We start from the raw sequence: 7,162 nt of genomic DNA on the forward strand, positions 1-7,162 counted from the left end.
GGGCGCCCTGCCCTTCACAAAGAAAAGAGAACTCTCCCCGGAAGCTTCCCTCAAGTCCTTAGGAAACGGTGCAGTATTTAGTTTTTTATGTATTATTTCTTATATTGTTAATTCAGAAAACCTTAAGTGTTATTACATACAGCCGATAAGAACTATTGGATATCAGAGAGACATCAACTTACCAGGACAACCAGCACTACGACCAAGAATACGACTTTCCCAAAGCCAATCCTTCGGAGAGGGTGCCGGAGCGGTCTTCTAGTGGGGCTAGTCCCTAGTTAACAAAGTCGACAAAATTAGGGCAAGAGTTTCCAAAGAGATATTCGGGATTGTAACATACTCTGTTTCACAGAGACATGGCTAGCTGGGGACATGCTGTCGGAATCCGTACAGCCAACGGGATTTTCAGTGCATCGCGCCGACAGTAACAAACATTTCTCTAGTAAGTAGAAGGGAGGGGGTGTATGTTTCATGATTAATGACTCATGGTGTAATTGTAACAACATACAAGAACTCAAGTCCTTTCGTTCACCTGACCTAGAATTCCACACAATCAAATGCCGACCGTATTATCTCCCAAGAGAACTCTCCTCGGTTATTGTCACAGTCATGTATATTCCCCCGCAAGCGGATACCAAGACTGCCATCAAGGAACTTCACTGCAATCTGGAAACCATATATCCTGAGGCTGAATTTATTGTAGCTGGGGATTTTAACAAAGCTAATCTGAGAACAAGGCTACCTAAATTCTATCAGTATATTGATTGCAGGGTCGTCAAAGACGGTACAGTATGAAACTCTCTGGGATGACTTCACTAATTACCACCACCACAAAGTGATAAACACGCCTATTTATACAATTTATCTTCTCAGCGATATGTAGATGCAGAAAGTAAACAGCATAGTGGGTACAATTTTCACAACAACTAAGAGCGTTGAAGTGTGAGTCTCAACTTATCTGCTGTTTTGGTGCTCTGGCTACCACGTTGTGAACAGTTTGAAGCGAACCCATGCACATGCGCAGATATTGTGTGTGATTGTGTGAGAGCAAAAGTCTTGCATCTTGCTCATCTCAATATCTCCAGTGCTGCTTGGGGCAACCTGATTTTGCTAAGTCTATGGCAGCAGCCCAAACGCAAAGTAGACAGCCCTCGGCCCTAAACCCTCAGCACTCGAATTATGTTAGACATCATCTCATCCGAGTGTACCTTAAATGTCCTTTGCCCAAGCGAGGGAGAGTGATGATCGGATGCAACGTCCTTGATGGAAATCTTGAAGTTGAGCTTAAAAAACACCAACCTAAAGCTATTAATGTAGCAAGCTAACGTAGCTAGCTAGCATTTTGTCAGGTAGATAGCTAGAGTTACAATACTTAGCTGGTTAGCTAATTATATAACGTGGTCATTTATTCCAATACATTTCAGAATTCCCCAAAATATGTTTATGAAGAAGCTAGCTACGTTTTATAGGCTCCTCACTACGAGACTAAGCCAATTTGAGCGGCACTCCCATTTGCCAACGCTAAAATAAATGTCATCTATATATTTGTTTTGCAAGACAGTATCATAATTGTGTCTCACATGCCGAATATGCTGCCATGTTGATAAAATTTGACACTTTGCGGCAACCGGAGTTTGACACGTGACTACAGTTTGCATTGAATTGTGGGTCATATCAGCCCCACAAGTAATCAAAGTTCTTCACTCGCTCCCTCGAGCTAAATTGAGGGCCGAGGGGGTAATGTTTGAATTGGACCTACACTTAAGATGGCAATCAAACTGCATCCTGTTTCAAGAGAGAGGTATTGAGCTCATGGGTTCCTGAGTTCTTCTGCAAAAAGATAGAATTAGAGTTGGATAAATGTAGATCAACTTGAATATTTTTGCAAGGACTTAGAGGATACTAACCTCAACATCAAAACCTTCAATCCAAATCAAAATTCCATAGCTAAAAGGGTGATTTTGGACAAAACTACCTAAATGTACTAATACTAGTAAGGACTATCAAGAAAAAACTTCTAACAAACCTGCAGAAGAAACACAGTGGAACCTGTAAATACTATCCAACACAAAACTGAGTGAGTAATGTTAAGTCTGAACCTACACTACTTCTGAAGCCAAAAAGTAAAATACAATAATCTCTAGGTAATTTTGTTATATAAAGCTTAATAAATAAGGCTACTAAGCTACCAAGCTGCTAGAACAGAACTGACCTGGCTGCAACGTCAATTAGCACTGAAGTGTGAAGTGAGAAGTGTGAAAACTCTTGAGCTTAACAATGGCAGAAGAGTTTCATAGCCCCACCCAAATACAGAGGTCTTTGAAGCCCCAATGGCTTATCCCTGTGCAGAGGTCATTACAATACAGTACCACATGGATATTGAAAATAACCCTGCACAGAATAAGTACAAAAAGAAGCTCCTCAAGGACAATCCAGAGACACTATTTGCTGATGGCAACAAAGAGGGGAACATAAGCAACTTCCTTTTCCACACAGACCTTCCCCTGGCATAGCACAGTGCTATGAGAGCACATTACACCTATGTTAAGAGAGAGGATTTTGGCCCAGGGTGGAAACTCAGAATACTAGACATTGAGGAAATTGAAACATCCTCTATAAACGTGTACAAATCTGGGACAGTAATGGTGCAGGGTCTCCTCATGCAGTTCCAGCGGAACTTCTACTGGATCAAAGAGAGAGAACAGCAGATACAGCTCTCCCTCTGTGACGACTCCCCATCCTGAGTGAGTCTGATCACACCTCTTCAAACTGTCCTGCAGACGTGGATAGTCTGATCACACCTCTTCAAACTATCCTGCAGACGAGGATAGTCTGATCACACCTCTTCAAACTGTTCTGCAGACGAGGATAGTCTGATCACACCTCTTCAAACTGTCCTGCAGACGAGGATAGTCTGATCACACCTCTTCAAACTGTTCTGCAGACGAGGATAGTCTGATCACACCTCTTCAAACTGTCCTGCAGACGAGGATAGTCTGATCACACCTCTTCAAACTGTTCTGCAGACGAGGATAGTCTGATCACACCTCTTCAAACTGTCCTGTAGACGAGGATAGTCTGATCACACCTCTTCAAACTGTTCTGCAGACGAGGATAGTCTGATCACACCTCTTCAAACTGTTCTGCAGACGAGGATAGTCACCCCGCCCCCACCCCCAGCACTGAACACATCCAGCTCCCACAACTGCACTGCTCCTCCATCATTGAGAGGGATAAATTCACAGAGCTGGAGAGAGACATGGTGGAGCTCAGAGAACAAGTCCACACAATCCAGACAGGACAAACCCATAAAACAGACCAGCACAACAACACCCCCCCAACAAGACCCGGGGGGCTGGAGATGGACGGCTGTCTGAGAGAACTCAAATCAAATCAGTATATTTGTCACGTGAGCCGAATACAACAGGTGTACACCTTACAGTGAAATGTTTACTTACAAGCCCTAACCAACAGTGATATGTATATATTTTTTAAGGGTATTAGGTAACAATAGATAAGTAAAGAAAGAAAAAAACCAGTGAAAATAACAGTAGCGAGGCTATATACAGGTGGTACCAGTATAGAGTCAATGTGCGGGGGCACCGGTTAGTCTGGCTAATTGAGGTAATATGTACATGAATGTATAGTTGAAGTGCCTGCATAAATGATAAACCGAGAGTAGCAGCAGCATAAAAGAGGGGGTTGTTGGGTGGTGGGACACAATACAAATAGTTTGGGTAGCCATTTGATTACCTGTTCAGGAGTCTTATGGCTTCGGGGTAAAAGCTGTTGAGAAGCGTTTTGGTCCTAGACTTGGCGCTCTGGTACCGCTTGCCATGTGGTAGCAGAGAGAACAGCCTATGACTGGGGTGGCTGTGGTCTTTGACAATTTTAGGGCCTTTCTCTGACACCACCTGGTGTAGAGGTCCTGGATGGCAGGAAGCTTAGCCCCAGTGATGTACTGGGCCGTACGCACTACCCTCTGTAGTGCCTTGGGGTCAGAGGCCGAGTAGTTGCCGGCAGTGAGGCAACCAGCTCTCTAATTATCAAAATCCAGAAAGACGTTAAATTCTACAACCACATAACAGGAAATGATTCTCAAACCTTCCATAACAAAATCCTTACCTACAGAGAAATGACCTCGGAGAAGAGCCCCCTAAAGCAAGCTGGCCCTGGGGCTCTGTTCACAAACAGACCCCACAGAGCCCCAGGACAGCAACACAATTAGAGGGTAGGACTCCTGTACTTTAGACCAAGCAGCCTTCATGTTCGCAGCATTGTCTGTCACCAGTGCAAATACCTTCTGTGTTCCAAGGTCATTGATGACTGCCTTCAGCTCATCTGCAATGTAGAGACCGATGTGTCTGTTGTCCCTTGTGTCTTTGCTCTTGTAGAATACTGGTTGAGGGGTGGAGATGATGTAGTTAATTATTACTTGCCCACAAATATTCGACCAGCCATCAGAGATGATTGCATTCTCTATGATTTGCTTGACCTTCCCTTGAACTCTGTTGAACTCTGCATCCAGCAAATTAGTATATAAAGCATGTCTGGTTGGAGGGGTGTATGCTGGGCAAAGAACATTCAGAAATCTCTTCCAATACACATTGCCTGTGAGCATCAGAGGTGAACCAGTTGGATACACAGCTCGAGCAAGACATTAATCGGCATTTCTCTGACTACGTTCCTCCATTGAGTCAAGAAAACTTCAGATTCCAGGAGGACCATGAGCTGTTGTTATCGACAAGGTGCCTGATTCATAATTTTCACCTTGAACAGAAGTAGAGGGACTTTTGTCAGAGGTTGCTTGTTGTGAGCGCTGAGGGAACTTTCTGCACTTGGCAGATGATTCTGCATCTTTGTTGCATTCTTCACATATGATTTTGCCCAGTATTTGCAAATGTACACAGCTTTTCCTTCTACATTAGCTGCAGTGAGATGTCTCCACACATCAGATAGTGCCCATTTTCCTGTAAAGATTACGAAAAAATAGTTTAAAAAAACCAAATACAATTCCATGTACAGATAAATAATAAAGCAGTTAGATTAATTAAACAACTCCTTTGTAAGGATAAATGTTTTAAAATGAAACATGTATGGAAACAGATGAATTAACACTCTTCAGTTAGCAGGCTCAAGCAAGCTAAAACCCACATGGTAGCAAAACCTAATTAGCAGAAATTGTTAAGTTATAACTGATTTAAAACACACTTGGCTGTAAGCTACTATTTACTTGCTAACAAAAAATCATGTACAGCATATAAAATATATTCACCCCACCCAGTATTGTAATCAAAACTTACCAGAAAGCATGCAGTCCTTGGCTCAGACAGTGTAGTAGTATGGGCTCAATAGCATCTCATTAGTGTGCAAGATCTTGAGAATCAGCTGTACATGTGATGGAAGAATGCACTGTGCATGCAGAGGGTTGCAATTCCATTGTATTGGGGATTAGTTATATCAAAATAGGCCACAAGACCTAGAATTGCCTTATGCGTACCCCACAAAAAAAGGTTCACTGTTATAAGCTAACATTTGATGAATTTAAGCAAAATTCCCAAAATTCCCAGGCTTAACTTCCCATGGAAAAATTCTGGAAATTTACTGTTAAATTTCCAACCCTATTAGAGACATATTTCCCTCAGATTACACACCCACAAAGAATTCGAAAACAGTTGAAGATTTACTGTACATTTTATTAACATTTCACTTTTGTTTTATCTATTTCATTCGCTTTGGCAACGTAAACATATGTTTCCCATGCCAATTGTAACGGTCGTCGGTGGAAGGCGAGGACCAAAGCGCAGCGTGGTACTTGTTCATGTTATTTATTTTAACTGAACAATATCGAACCGAAACAGCTCCGTCAGGTGCAAACCACACTAAACATAAAGTATAATCACCCACAACTCAAGGGTGAAAACAGGCTGCCTAAGTATGGTTCTCAATCAGGGACAACGATTGACAGCTGCCTCTGATTGAGAACCATACCAGGCCAAACACAGAAATACCAAATCATAGAAAAAAGAACATGGACTGCCCACCCAACTCACGCCCTGACCATACTAAAACAAAGACATCACAAAGGAACTAAGGTCAGAACGTGACACCAATAAAGCATCTTAAATTTAAACTGATTCCCCCAAGAGAAAGGCTGCATTGCAAACACTTAAAAGTCACACCCTCTCCCCTCAAATAAAGTGGACACTTCTGATGATGTATCATGGTGTCTGACAAATTGACACTTGCAGGGCAAGGGAAGAATAAATTCATTTTAAATGGACCGCTTTTGCCCCGGAAATGTATCACTTCATTCATCCTACGGTGGTGTTTTCAGTCATCGTGGAACCACAGGTAGCTGCTGTGTGTGTTTATATGCGCTAGTCAACTATGATTGCATTTCATATCTTGGCTAGAAGACAACGCCGCTGCAGACATCGAATGTTAGCCAATCCGAATATATCAGGTAAATCGAAAATGGCAATGCATAAGTGTGATGTCAGGGTATATGTGCAAGATAACGTTTCCAAAAGCTAACCAAACAAAAACATAATTACTTTTACAATTTCTAACTTATTTACATTTGTTTTTACTTACACTTGTATGTTGACTTCTCCATATTAATGTTGGTTTTGAGTTTTGTCTGACTTTTCTTAGTGGATGTACAATCATCGCAAATTGAATTATGGGGTATTTCAGGACCCGGATTGAAAATAATTGTACACTCACTGCTTGTTAGAAAGATGGCTAAATTAGTCATCCTGGGTTTATACAGATTACTGGTTTAAAATCACTTTTTAAAATTATTTTTATTAATATCAAATCAATACATAAAGCACATGAGGGAACACAAGCATACATATATTACAAACAATAGACAATCGAGCTAGGGGGTACAATATCACATTACAATTTGGTTTAAAATCACATTTTAAAGGGAGGCTGCATTCCACACACGTTTTAAACTCCTAAAAGACACACCCTCCTCCATTTACCCTCGCTTTATGCCCTTGGGGAATCCCTGCGGCCATCTTTGTCGTCGGTCCAAATTATGAGCCAAGGGAAGTTAGCAACCGTACTCCTCCATTGTAAAAAATATGTTGGAAGGTATAGAAATGCATACATTCATGTCTAGATTATATTTTGACATGTTTGAATTATT

This window comes from Oncorhynchus nerka, linkage group LG9a, assembly GCF_034236695.1.
Source record: "Oncorhynchus nerka isolate Pitt River linkage group LG9a, Oner_Uvic_2.0, whole genome shotgun sequence".
Classification (NCBI taxonomy): domain Eukaryota; kingdom Metazoa; phylum Chordata; class Actinopteri; order Salmoniformes; family Salmonidae; genus Oncorhynchus; species Oncorhynchus nerka.